The sequence below is a fragment of the Caretta caretta genome, chromosome 4 (genome assembly GCF_965140235.1).
Source record: "Caretta caretta isolate rCarCar2 chromosome 4, rCarCar1.hap1, whole genome shotgun sequence".
Lineage (NCBI taxonomy): Eukaryota > Metazoa > Chordata > Testudines > Cheloniidae > Caretta > Caretta caretta.
The window spans coordinates 139,913,889-139,927,584 of NC_134209.1; the positions used below are offsets into that span (position 1 = coordinate 139,913,889).

The 13,696-nt window shown below is 45.3% G+C and overlaps 1 long non-coding RNA gene across 2 annotated transcripts; it reads left to right on the forward strand.

Moving 5' to 3' along the window:
• Positions 1-7,514: 7,514 nt before the first annotated feature.
• Positions 7,515-10,312, forward strand: LOC142071955 (uncharacterized). Of its 2 annotated transcripts, none has more exons than XR_012668229.1 (2): positions 7,515-7,876; positions 9,304-10,312. It is a non-coding gene; the product is annotated as an uncharacterized LOC142071955 (long non-coding RNA). The 2 variants fall into 2 exon arrangements; XR_012668228.1 differs by having other exon boundaries at positions 7,515-7,853.
• Positions 10,313-13,696: the final 3,384 nt, after the last annotated feature.

Genomic DNA, 13,696 nt, shown 5'->3' on the forward strand with positions numbered 1-13,696 from the left:
GTTTTCTTCTTATTTATATGGCTATAGAACCTTTTACTATTGGTTTTAATTCCCTTTGCAAGGTCCAACTGTACTTGACTTTTAGCCTGTCTCACTTTATCCCTACATGTTCTGACCTCAATAAGGTAGCTTTCCTTGCTGATCCCTCCCATCTTCCACTCCCTGTATGCTTTCTGCTTTTTCTTAATCACCTCTCTGAGATGCTTGCTCATCCAGCTTGGTCTACAACTCCTGCTTGGTCTACAATTCTTCTAGTTTCAACAAATTGCTTATGATCTCTTATCATCAGAGCATTTCTAGTATTTCTAGTCATAACAACAATAAAACTTATACGTCAGGGGCACTTAAACCCATCTGGTGGTCCAAACATTTCTTCCGTTCTCATGGTACATTCACTCTCTGTCCCATCCTCCCATTCTGATTAGCAAAACTTCAATCATGCAGCTGTTTGGCCTTGCCTCTCAAAGCCCTAATGATTATTTCTAGCTCTGTGGTATTTGGCTTTCAGCTAGCTGTAGCTGGACACACAAAATGGCTGACTGGAGTTTGGTCAAGTTCTGGGGTTACAGGTCAACTTTGGGAGTGCCAAGGGAGTCTGCCAGGGCTGCATTGTGGCTGGAGCATGTTTTACATTCTCTGTCCAGCATTTTTTGCAGGCTATAATCCCAACCTTTCTAGTTCCCTTCCAGCGTATAACGCCGGTGAAGGTGTTGTCCAAAAGCAGGGACTATGCTGAGTCCCCAACAACATTCTAGCCAGTTCCTGATAGGGCAAAAACAAGGTAAAGGGAGGGTTTTGAAAACCATTCAGCAATGTGATTGTGCTGCACGGTGCTGTCTTGTGGGACATGGCATTTTAACAACAGTTGTTGAAGTTCATTCTGGAACCTGCTAGATTCAGGAATGAGCAGCAATAACCATTACAAAATGGACCCACCAGGCTGGCACCGGCTGGTGGGTCCATGTTACTCAAGATATAACTGAGATGCAAAATTTGGGTCTAGGTTTGGGTCTGGATTTTGAACTCTCAGCAAAGCACAAGGGTGTTTGGATTCTCTGGACTGTCTGTATGTGTAACCTGAATGTTTTTCAAGGTTGGCTATTGGAAGCTGCTTCAGGACCTGGCCCATCTGGTGGTATAGGCTGGAGCTAGGTGAACAATGGACTGCTCAGTTTGCTGGCTACTTTGAAATGTTGAAAAATATTTGCATTGGGTTGGACCGAAAACAAATTTTCAAAGTTTTTGGTAAATTGAAATGTTGAAAAAAATTTGGGTTTTGTTTCATTTCAATGAAATGAAAAGAGAGTCCTGGGATGGGGCCTCTGCTTGCTGACCAGAGTCCAACTGATTTGTGTGTGGACGGAAGGGGGGCTTGGGCTCAAACCTCAGTCAGAGCCTGGGCTTAGAGTGCAGTGTAGACATACCCTTAAGGCCCTATGTCACAGCCACCATCCTTTCAGCAGAAGGAGGGAAATTGGGCAAGACTCCCCTCAAAGTCTATGTGTGCTGCCCCTTCCCTAACTGGAAGCAACTCTGTTCTGCTAGCTCTCCTTCCTCAGAGCAGAGTGAGCTGGCTGCAGAGCTTGCAGTCCTTACTCGCCCAAAGAGTCATGATAAGACTCAAGACTCCTACTGGACACAGCACATCATCAGCACCAGCCTACTTGGCTGCTGGCTGGTGACATATTTTATCCAGCTTGATTCCTTCCTTCAAACCTCTTTTATTTAAACATTAAACTGATTTAATTTTGTATGTCCTATGGCTCCTTCGCTGGGGATCACACCCAGAGGGGTAGCCTTCGGGTCCTACTTGTTTCCTTGTAGCAGAGCAGACCTACAGCACTTCTGGTTTGCATTTTTCCGTAGCATCCAGGAGGCTCACAGAATTTAGTTCTTAGGAAAGAAGAGTGGCTGGGGAAAGCTAATCCATCCATTGGGCGAGTGGTCAGCGTGTGCTAGGCCGTGCCTTGGACCTTCTAGTCTGACTTTTAAAAAAAGGTATGAATTTTTAGTGCCTGGGCAAGGAGCTATACAGAGAGCCAGGGAGACTGAAGTCTTGCCTATTTACAGAAAGGGTCCAGCATGGGAACTGGCAGTACAAGCTTCCCCCCATAGCCCTGCCAGCGTGCTTCAACTCTGATCAGAGGCAGATTAAGGTTTCCTGGGGCCCTGGGCCCCTCCCTGATCCTTTTGCCTGTGGCCCCGCCCTTAGCCCCACACCTTTCTGCCCCTTTCCTGGGGCCCGCCCCTGTTCCCCACAGGGTCTCCCCCATTCCACTCCCACACTGTGGCCTCGCAACCTGCTTGCTTTCTCCCCCCACCCCACTGATGCCCCAGGACCAGAGAAGCTCTCTCCCCCTACCCCGGGACCACAGCCCCTGCCCCGGGACCACAGCCTGCAGGGAGTGAGAACTCCCCCAGCCCTGAGGCCGTGGCAGGTAGTGAGAGCTCCTTTAGGCCTGGGGCTGCAGCAGGGATCTGGGTGCTGGGGCTTCCCCTCCCACCCCCTGTGCTTCTGTGGGGGACCAGGGTCGGGTCACTAGGGCTTCTCCCGCCCCACCTCCTGGCTCTTCTGACAGGGTCGGGATGCTGGGGGCTTCCCCCACTGCTCCATGACTTCTGCCGGGAATGGAGTCACGGGGTGCAGGGGCTTCCCGCACTGCCCCACAGCTGCTGCCGGGGAGTGGGGTCGGGCCATGGGGGCTCCCCCTGCCAGGGGCTCTGGGCTTCTGCTGCCCAGTGGCAGATTTTTTCCAGGGCCCCCCAGTTGCCTGGGGCCCCTGGGCATGGGCCCTGTTGGCTGAGTGGCTAATCCACGACTGACTCTGACCTGGATGCACCAGCCCTACGATAACAGGGGCAGTGTCTGTGTCCCACGCAGTCCTTGTCTTCTGTGCTCATCCCACCAATGTGTGTGGAAATGCCTGTCTATTGCACAAGCTTGGGAACCAGGAACTTCTCTGTTCTAATTCTGGCTCTGGTGCTAACTTCTGTTGTGGCCTTGGGGAAGGCACTTCACCTCTCGGAATCCATTTGCACAGTGGGGATACTGATATTTACTTTCCTAATGCACAGGGCAGGAAATTGATTAGCTAGCGCTAGATTCTGCCACCGTTACTCCTGCTGACTTGTAATTTACTCCCGGGATAAGCCCAGGGCTTCACTTGCCAAGCAACCTCCCCTAGTTCCTTCTCCCTGTCTGGTGGGAGCATCGCAATAGCAGTCCCTGGTCTGCTGGGGCTGTGATTCGGAGCAGTCATATGAGAAAAGGAAGGCTCCTTATTCACTGTCCAAGCTATGCAACAGTGTAAGGGTGAGGGAAAATCTGGTTCCCATTATTAGTTATTATCAGAGCTGGCTCTGAATGCTTCTCACAGTTTAGATTTTTCCCCCTGCAGATAAGGTTCGCCGTGTCCTGACCGGTGTATGATGTGGCCAACGTTCTTCAAAAATTCAAAATCAGGAAGAGAAACGTTCATGGAAAATGTTGAAACATTTCTGCGAAAATTTGTTCGGCATTATCTGACCAGCTGTGGCGATAGCTATTGTCGTGACAGTGGTAGCTATTGTGCGGTGGACACCGGCGTACTGGGAACAATTCCTCTGCTTCTGTTTGCCATGAACAATGTTCCCATCCTTTGTAGTCCAGGGAGTACAGTTAGGCAGCTGGTGTGCTGAGATCACTGCCCGTCATGCTGACCAGTGTTGTCTCCTTTGTACTCCCCGTCTGTCCAGCTCTGTCTGTTGTCTCTTGTTTTATGCACAGATTGTAGGCGCCTTGGGGTAGGGACTGTTTTGTGTTTGTACAGCGTCTAGCACTTGGGGGTCCCGGGCTATGCTTAGGAATCCTAGGTGCTATGGTGCTACTACTAACATAAAATAACCGAATAATCCTTACCTTTTGTTATTCTTAAATCGTTGCGGTACTTGCCAGACCAATGATACCACTTAGCCCTAGCAGGGATGTTTTCTATGACAAACACAGTTACTATACAGTGGAATTTGAATAGCTGAGTACAATGCTGTGGGCTGTATGGGATATTTTCACTCACTGGGATGAATGACAATCTGTGATGAAAAATGCATTTATTTTGTCTCTTATTAAAATAAAACGGCTCTGGCTGGGCAGTCACAGGGGCAGGGACATGCAGTGGATAAAGTGACATGATTATTGTTGTTTTTCTACAGAGCTTAGCAAACCAAATCCTTTCATCAGCTGCCTTTAAACACATTTTGGAGACAGCTCGCTTGCACCGAACCAAGATAATAGAAGAGTCAGTTTCTAAGAACCCAAGAAGTGGCAGATTCAGATGTAGCAGCAGCTGCTGTGCGGTGTGTCCTACATAATGTTGACCACATTAAAGCATGCAGTCAGGTGAACAGTGCACACTGATATCGTAGGTAATAGCTGGCAAGGCATAACTGGTCAAGTTATAAGTAACCCCCAGGAGCCCTTTCTGGTGCAAGTCCTTCAAAGCTAAGAACTTCTGTAATGCAGCTGAAATTTCCTTTTTTAATTCATTATTGTTTAGTTTTGGTCCTTGGCTGTATAATAGTCTCATCTGTTGCACCGATGCAGCCATTAACTGTCACAAAAGCCCCAGGCACGCGTGGTAGATGTCTGTGGTTAGATTGTGGTTCCTCTGTGATCGCAGCAGAGCAAAATGGAGGATTTGAGAAAGTCAAGTGAATTCTAAACCCAGGAGACACTCGGCACAACGGTATCAACAAAACCCAGTGTTACTGACGGAAAGGAGAACGGCTCTTCGTACACTGTAACCCCACTTGGAAAAAATGGATCAGTTATGTAACTTTCTTGGCTGGAGGCCATCGCTGTTCAGATTCAGCATTACTGGGTGAAGTGTATTTGGGTAGGAAGCTGCTTAGAAGTTGCACTCTACTGCAGACGTTAACAGTGAGCTCGTATGCTTTTATATCAATTATATCTACAGATCAGCACAGCCTCTTGTCACACATTCCATGTCTCTGGGAAATTATTCTGCCTTACCCCTTCTGAGGTCACTGTTAAGGTCTCCTTTTTCCCAGCGGAGGGAACTTTCCCTGAGGAACAGGTATTTGATGAGTTGTTTCCCTGTCCCAGAAGTGGGTGATGGCAGTTGTGCCGCAGCTGATTATTTGGTGGGTTTACCTTGGTGCACATGTTTTCTTTTATGTCTAAAATAGTAGGAAACGCTCTATCGACAAACATTCCTGATGTATCACTAATATCTTAGGAATCAGTTTATGAGCAGCAACAGTTTGGCCAAAGGGCTGATCCCAGAGTGTTGTAGATTTCTTGCAAAAGCGGTACAAAGAAACGTGAGACAGTCCAGTGAGAAATGACCAAAAGGGCTGATTTTCTGAACTCTTATTCTCTCTGTGTCAATTCATTTTTCAACAATCACCCTGAGAAATTCACACTGGGCTCAGTTTATATACTGTGGTTTGGTTCTTGCTGTTTCATTGAGATCTTTACAAAAGAAAGATTTAAAGCTCCTGTTAAACTGAACTGTGTAATGTGACTGAAATCTGGTGATGCTACCAATGCACCATAATTTAGGACCCTACCAAATTCATGGCCATGAAAAATGCATCACAAACCGTCAAATCTGGTCTTTTTTGTGCTTTTACCCTATACTATGCAGATTTCATGGGGGAGACCAGCATTTCTTAAATTGACCCAAACGGGAGTTGCAGGGGCATCACAAGGTTATTTTAGGGGGGTTGCAGTATTGCCACCCTTACATCTGTGCTGACTTCAGAGTGGGGTGGCTGGAGAGTGGCGGCTGTTGGTCGGACGCCCAGCTCCAAAGGCAGCATCCCGCCATCAGCAGCACAGAAGTAAGGGTGGCGATACCATACAAAACCAAGATGTTTTCCTTTTTGTGTTCAGGTCTTTAATTGTTCATTAGATACAACTAATTGGTCAAGCAAAGCGAGGTCTAATAATTCTCCATTTATAATAATAATAATTCTCCATTTGTCTGCACAGGATTCTCAGGCTGTGTACATTGCACCTCCTAGTTTGTTGGCTCTCAGGCCATTGGTTGGTTTTTTTCCCTTTCTTGCCTGATGTGGGCACCCGTGGAGTCAGCATGTTTAAGGAGTAGGATTCTTTCCAACAAGACATTTGCACAGCTAGTTTTATATTTATGTTCCATGATAGACCTGGTGGGGATTGGGTGGAGGGACATTTGAACAAAACAAAAGTACAGGGTCTGTCCGTCTGTGTGTGTGTCTGTAGGGTTGGCTCTTGTAGATATATGGACAGTTCCCCATCTGGGACCATGTGAAGTGTGCTGGATATTATTGGTTTATGGCAGGTGTTTTTTAAAGGAGACATGAGTGATTCATTTACTGGAGGTTTCACTAAAAGACATGGGCGGTGGGTGGCTAGGGCGAGAGTGGGGACAGACCACCCCAGTCTATTTTGGGAGCCCCCCATCACACTTTGCGCATGGCCAGGTCAGCAAGCAGAGCTCCATGTTTGGTGGCGCCGGAGCAGGAATGGGGTCAGGGTGTCACTGGGGGAAGGCCCTGCCTGCGCACTGGATTTCCTGTAGATAGAACTAGATTCTTCAGTCCATACAGGGAGGTGCTGGCTCCTGAGTGGTGCTACCAGGGGAGGATGTCTGGGACTGGAGAGGGTCCTAGGGGAAGGGGGAGATCCACAGAGGACTGGGAAGGGGAGGAGTCCTGGGGGGAAGGATCTTGAAGAGATTGCGGGGAGGGGAGGAGATGTTGAGAGGATTGGGGGGGAAGCAGAGCCCTGGGGAGAGAAGGGTGATCTTGAAGGGTTGGGTGGGGGCAGGAGTCGCAGGTGGAGAGGGGGGGATCCAGGGCCAGGAAGAGGGTGGTGGGAGGGTGTCACCTATGCATGGACCTGTGCATCAAGTGATTCTGTGGCAGGCTCCTCCCAATCTGCCAGCAGTGAGAACCAACGGGCTAGAGCGGGGAGTCAGGCCCAGCCCTGTGGGACAGGAGCTGCTCCTGCAGGGTGAGTGTGGGGTGGGCTCAGTCTCCCCAAGGAACATTTTCACCACCTGCTTATGCTAAGAGAAGATCACCCCATCGGTTAGGGCCTGCTACTTTAATTGGGTCCAGCTTGAAGGATCCTGCTACTATAGGTTTGGGGAGCCCTTGTTAACAATTGGGTGTCCATATGTACCCTGTGCGTGTTGTTTTCTATACACTGAAACTTTATTTTGTTGGAGGTTGCAAAAGTCTTTGTCTGGTAAAATCTGTATTTTACCTATAATCTATATATTACATTCATGGCATACACACCAAGAGTTAGATAGAAACATCAAGTACTCTTGCTGGAAGGCTGCAGTGTAACTTCATTTCTTACAATTCTGAACAGTAACACACAAGAGCCCCAAAACAGAGAGAGGAAAAGCAGACTGCTCCCTAAGGCAGTGAGGCACAACTCACCCCACCTTGCTTTTAGCTGGCTCTTTCCAGATGGACTCCCACACGTTGGTACAGAGTCCCAACACCTGTAAGTAGTGGTAGCTTCCAGTTCCCACAGGCCTCAATACACAACACTGTATATGCAATAACTTTGACAGTAAGCCTGCCCTCTTGTTTCCCCTTTGGTTTGTGAAGTGTTAATCCTGTCAGAGTTTGTGTAAAGAGAAGCGGGGGAGGGAAGGAAGATTGCGCTGCAAAACATGTGTACCTTGCTGACAGCTTGGGCGCCAAAACTGTCTCTCTGACTCATTGTCAGTAGGCAAAAAGTATCACAAAAACTAGAGGCAGTTTTTACTCTCAGGTCGTGTGACAACACAGAGGAAGAGAGATGGACAACCAGCTCTTTCTGAAGTGACAGCTTGGGAGCATTTTACCATCTGGTATTTGCAGGTCTTCTTTTTAGGTTAACCATCAGCCACTGTATTTTCTTTGTGTGTGTCTGTGTGTGGGTTGCATGATATAGATATGTATACAGATCTGTATTTTGCTAAATGTTTACTGCTAAAGCACTTAAGATATGGTGAATCGTAAGGAAAACAATTTGGTTTTGATTACTGTAAAGCACAGCTGTAGCTTTGCCTAATGTTTCAAGGCAATTTACATTTTATTTATTAAATAAAAAGGTGACCATTTTCATACATTGACATTCCATTATTTAAAAGCACAGAAAATAGAGTACCTGCCTATACTCCTGTGTACCTTAAATTCTGAAAGAGTTACAGGTTTAATGTACCAAAAGGGCATAATCTGTGGCAAGAAAATCAAAAATGTGCTCAACTCCTTTACATAGAATAGTCTGACCAAGAGAGAACAACTAATGTAGTAGTTAACTTTACTCAAAGGTTAGATCATTTGTAGCTTTGATAGCAACTTACCAGATAATACAAATGTGGTTTTGTATATTTCTAACACACATTTCTTTTAAACTAGGCTGTGTGTTTTCTATAAAATATTGCTAAAAAAGGATGACTGAGTTTGTGTACTTTGGGGTTGAGCTATGCAGGTACTGGATTCACACAGGATAATCTATATAGCCTTTGTATGTGAGAGAGCCTGGTTTTCTCTGAAATTGTTATCAATCCCTGGGTATAGGCAGTGCCCTGGGTGTCTGACAGTGTTCCTCTACATGTGGTTTTTGGAGGGGGGTGAGGGAGTGAGAGAACCTGGATTTGTGCAGGAAATGGCCCATACACATTGTGAAGAGAGTGGTCACTTTGGATGGGCTATTACCAGCAGGAGAGTGAGTTTGTGTGTGGGGGGGCGGAGGGTGAGAAAACCTGGATTTGTGCTGGAAATGGCCCAACTTGATGATCACTTTAGATAAGCTATTACCAGCAGGAGAGTGGGGTGGGAGGAGGTATTGTTTCATGGTCTCTGTGTGTATATAATATCTTCTGCAGTTTCCACGGTATGCAGGCGATGAAGTGAGCTGTAGCTCACGAAAGCTCATGCTCAAATAAATTGGTTAGTCTCTAAGGTGCCACAAGTACTCCTTTTCTTTTTACATGTGTATGTTGTTTCTATTTATGTGTATCTGTACTGATTGCATTTGGCGTTCAGATGTAGCCCGTGTGGATATATTTTTCTAAAATACTGAAATATTACTGTGTTGGAGGGGAGCTAAAATTGGTAAAGCCTGTCTGTTATGTAAAATCTGTATACACATTAACTTTTGCACAGAGACTGCCCTGCACTGTTCCCCATTACTGCGAAGCATTAAGCCTGTCAGAGACGGGGAGAAGGAAAGTGACCATGATGGAGTAGCGAGTCCTTGCAGGTCTGGCTGCAGAGTGTAATTAGCACCTTTCCTTTGTGTTTTATACAAACTAGGTTCCTGTGTTATGAAGAGGGCTGGAGCCTTGTGAACCAACACTGCTGCCCTGAAGGTCAGACAGAAACCAACTTTTTCGTCAAGGAACTTTTCTTAGGAGTTTGGGACGGCTTAACATCTGCTGCTTGCAGTTCTATTGTTAATTTGTTAGGCAGCACAACCAAGATGATGTTTTTCTAATTTTTCAATGTATGTGTCTGTTGGTGACACAGCTGTAAATATACAAGTTAGTTTGTAAGTAGGCTTAAAGAAGTTTATCTATAAAATAGCATCTATAAACTGGTTCCGTTGGGTGTGTGCTACAGATGAGGTGTTGCGGGGTTGTTTGTGTTATATGCTTTGCTGCTGAAAGAATTTTAAAAGAAACTTGAATATATGTCAGAGTGTTTGCCTCTCTGCGTGTGTTCATGGGTTTATAAGTAAGTTAGACTGCACTATGTGAAAACGTGGACATTTTACCCAATTCCATCTACCTTGAGAATAGATTTTTTTTTCTCAATTTTTGTCCCACTTGCTTGACTATCAGTTTTAATAATGTAAGTTCTAGGAACATTACAAGTGCTTTTCCCATTCACTTTTACTAATCTACCAAAAAGGCATACGTTTATGAGCTTGCACATATTTTCTGCGTGGCTTTAAAATCAGATATGGCTTCTGTGAGGACATTAGAAAATACACGTAAGAGTTATTTGAAGGGCCACATCCCGCAGTACCTGCGGCCATGGTGCTAGGCACACATCCTGCTGTGTGGATGGTAAGTAAGGAGAGATGCCAGTTTGGAATGTTTGTGACTGCATCTTGTCTCTTTGGTTGCAAAAATAAAAAAATCATCCATGGAAATGGGATTGAATAATGAATATGAATAAAAGAATTAAGAAAAATGGAGCGATTTACTGCCTGTATTAGATTAACAGTTGAGCTATTTGGGGGGGAATATGGGCCAAAAGGGATGAACTGATTTTTTTAAGCACTTTACAAAAACAATATAAATACCTGCTGCAAATATAATTTATAATGTCTCTGCTCTGCTGTATTTCCTTGCCTTTTACACTTACTTCCTCTCTTTTCAGAGTAGCAGCCGTGTTAGTCTGTATTTGCAAAAAGAAAAGGAGGACTTGTGGCACCTTAGAGACTAACCAATTTATTTGAGCATGAGCTTTCGTGAACTACAGCTCACTTCATCGGATGCATTTATGAAAGCTTATGCTCAAATAAATTGGTTAGTCTCTAAGGTGCCACAAGGACTCCTTTTCTTTTTCCTCTCTTTTAATACTTTTTAAGGAAATTACATGTGCTATCAGCAATTCAGTTTGTTTTTAAATTAAAATTAAATTTTCTAACAAAAATGTTTAATAAAAATATACACCTCATAACAAATATATAACTCAGATTATTATGCCATATCACTATAAATACCTGCGACTTTTCTCTCCAGATTCACGTGCGAAAATGCAGTGGGGTATTTTAGTTCATATATAAATTTATGAATGTCCGTTTTTCCTCAACAATTCTCTCTGCACATTTTTTAAACACTGCTCTCTCAATATTCTATTTGATATTTTTTTATACTTTTAGCTGTGGTTTTTTATCACTTCTAAGGGTGCTGCTACTTATTAGTCATTGCTTTAAGAGTTCTGGGCTATCCACCCAAACCCATTAGCTTCCCTCCCTAGATAAGGGGAATCTTACTATTAATGATCAGCTGGTGGAAGGGGGTATGTCATGCTGAAGAAGGCAAAGGGTTTAGGATACAACATCACATCCAACACAATGTCATGTGCAGCATGGCATGAGGTCTAGTGACGTCGTCACTCTTAGCCATCTATCTTATTTTGATATTTACTATGTGCATAGTACTCCCAGCAGAGTCCCATGACAGGTGTTCCATTAGACTATGTGAGCAAAGTACCCTTTTCCTGTTCGTACTGGAAACATGACACCTCGGACTTTCAATGGGATGGTTCTTGAGGTTGCTACTTTGAGCTGGGTCTGAGAAAAGAAACGGAAAATATCTGGGCACAAGGCTAGTTTCATCAAACGTCCTGTGTGGGTGGTTTCCTTATTTGTGTGTTTCCCAGGAAGAGTCTATGAGAAAGAAGGTGAAACTTGCTGCCAAAGTCCAGATGTTTGCAATATTTAAAGACAATGCGCTGCATTGATAAAAAGTAACGGTTACGCGTGTTATCAGCACTCAAACATTCGTAATTGCTACTAAGATACATACACGCGTGTCTCCAGACTAGATGTAGGGTTCTGGAGTTTTGTTGTCCAGCTCAGCCAGCACTACGGCCATTGTACTGAACGGAGATGAAAACCCTTTTTCTAAAAATCACAACGAAGCAACATTATATTATTCGGGCAAGTTTGTTAACATAGTGCCCCTTGTTACTACACTAGATCGGCATCAGTTTGGAAGATGGCAGAGAAGTAAATGCATGGCAATTCAGCCCTTAAATAACTGCATTCTGGACTAGTCGATGTTCCAGTGATTGAAAGCTCGAAATGTGAGGCCGTGCCAAGTCAAATGGTTGCTTCAATATTCAGATACCATGGTGATGGGCACAGCATAAGAACCTGAATAGACTAAAGGATGAAGCAGCAAGAACTATAGTGTTCCCTAAAAGGAAAATACCAAGTGTCCCTGCTGGTGTTTGCCCTTTTCATTTAACAAATCAACTTCATTTTAAAACCGACCCGTAATCTTCTGACATCAAGGCAGTTGCTCGATGAAGACTTCAATGAAATATCATTTAATATCCCTACCCTACAGACTTTCCCCACCCAGAGGAATGAGGGAGGACGTGTTTTTATGGGAGTGATTGACAAGTGTAGCAACTTTTCAGAAGTAATATACCTGTAGTATGGCCTGATCCTGAAGGGAACTGTTGAGTGCACTTAGCTCCTGTGGAAGTCACTGAGAGATGAGGAGAATCATGACTTCACAGTATTGGGCCAACAGAGGTGCTGAGCACCTGAAACTCTCACAAAGGTCAATAAGTCAAACCCTGAGGTACCAACTCAGCTTTCCTTCAGTCAACACAGAAGTAAATTTCCTTGGCTTAAGACAGGAACTCTAGACTTGGCTCAATGCAACCTGCCGGTGCTCAGCCCCTGTCAAGATTTGGCACAATGACAATGCCCTGGTTGGTACAAAGGGTGTGATCCTGTGCTGACCACCTCCTGGAAGGCGATGAGCACCCTCAACTCTCATTGAAACCAGGGGCACTCAGCACCTTGCAGGATCAAGCCCCTTTATCGTTGTTAGGGAATGGAATAACGGTAATAGGGCCCAATCCTGTAAACTCTGACTACAGGCCATACTACTGGCATCAAAGTCAATGGGAACTGAGGATGCTCAGCTCCTTTCAGGAGCTGAAGTCAGAGGAACCACGGTAGCATCCACTACCCCAGTAGTACATATTTACAGGATCGAGCTGAGATGAATACAGATCTGTATGCCACGAACATATGGAACTTCTTAACAGCAAGAGTGCTGGGAGCTAGGCATCTGCGTTCGAAACCGTTTGTTGACAAATGTTCTCTGTGGCCTTGGACACATTTTTTAAACTCGGCGTTATTTTCTCCATCTATAAAATGGCGCTAATGATATTGATTTACCCCTCACCCAGGGTGCTCTGAGAAGTCATTGACATTTGCAAAGTGCTCTGAACATTTGCTAGTGAAATAAAGGCTCAATATTCTTTTCTCGGGCCAGCAGTAGAGTAGATAGTAGTTCAGAGATCTGCCCTAGTAGGTGTTTGATCACAGATGCTTTCTCTCTCTCAGTGCAAATACTTGAGAATAGATATTATTATGTTACAGTCGTGCGCAAAGGCTGCAGTCAAGACTGGGGGCCCATTGTGCTCGTTGCTGTACAAAGTCCTCAGAAGATACGATCTAGGAGCAGCGTACCCTTTAAATGGTTCTTTCTGAATGCTGCACACCCTGCCTGTCAGCACAGAGAGCTCTGCAGATGCCTTTTGTGTTTTTATCCTTATTTTCTGAAATACGTTATGTCTTGCCCTGTCATCTCTGGTCACTTCTATAAGAAATCAACTGGTACAAACCCTGTGTTTAGTCAAAGTGTGATGGGGGGTTTACCTCACACAAAGCCTGAGGAAGTCAAAATGGCCAGGTAACGAACCCCGTGGCAGGCTGCCCCTGGAGGAGAGTCAGGCCTGATAAGTTCCAACTGATGATGATGCCCAGCTGGGCAGGTGCAGGCTGGGCCGATAGATAACCAGGAAGTGATGTGCAGGAGATGGCAATATGTGAAGGTCTGCAGTCACTTGCTGGGCTGAGTGGGGGACAGGTAGAAACCAGGGGGAGAATAGAAGCCTTGGTAGCCTGGCCTTGAAGGAAGGGTGTACCCAGAGGAGGGTGGAGAAGATG